Consider the following 373-nt stretch of genomic DNA (forward strand, 5'->3'; position numbering starts at 1 on the left):
ATGAGATAAAAGGAGAGACAGATAGAGGGAAAATGATGGACGGTACGGTGAGGAATGAATTCTGAGGGCAGAGGAATATGAGCGCGGGGAGTGAGGAGCGCGGACGACCAAAACCGACGACTGCCCCTATCTCCACCCCACCCCACCCTCCTTCCCACCCTCCCCGACCGACTAGCAAGCACCGTACCAGCACACCACGCGGCTGCCAGGAGTGCTTCGAATACTTGATTTTACGGGCGTATCTTTTGGTGGTGCTGGTGGTGGCGGTAGTGGTGGTGGAGGTGGTGGCGGTGGTGGTTGGGCGGGAGTGGGGTGATGGGTGATGGGGCAAGCGGCTGGGATTCCGTTCCCTCACGCAAACACGCTGCTTGGG

At 59.5% G+C, this 373-nt stretch overlaps 1 protein-coding gene across 1 annotated transcript in view; it reads right to left on the bottom strand.

Annotated features, from left to right (window-relative positions):
• Positions 1–373, bottom strand: part of LOC113212756 (teneurin-a-like) — a 495982-nt gene that overhangs the window by 43165 nt on the left and 452444 nt on the right. The window lies entirely within an intron of this gene.

The sequence above is a fragment of the Frankliniella occidentalis genome, unplaced genomic scaffold (assembly GCF_000697945.3).
Source record: "Frankliniella occidentalis isolate FOCC.00 unplaced genomic scaffold, Focc_3.1 Scaffold58, whole genome shotgun sequence".
Taxonomy (NCBI): Eukaryota; Metazoa; Arthropoda; class Insecta; order Thysanoptera; family Thripidae; genus Frankliniella; species Frankliniella occidentalis.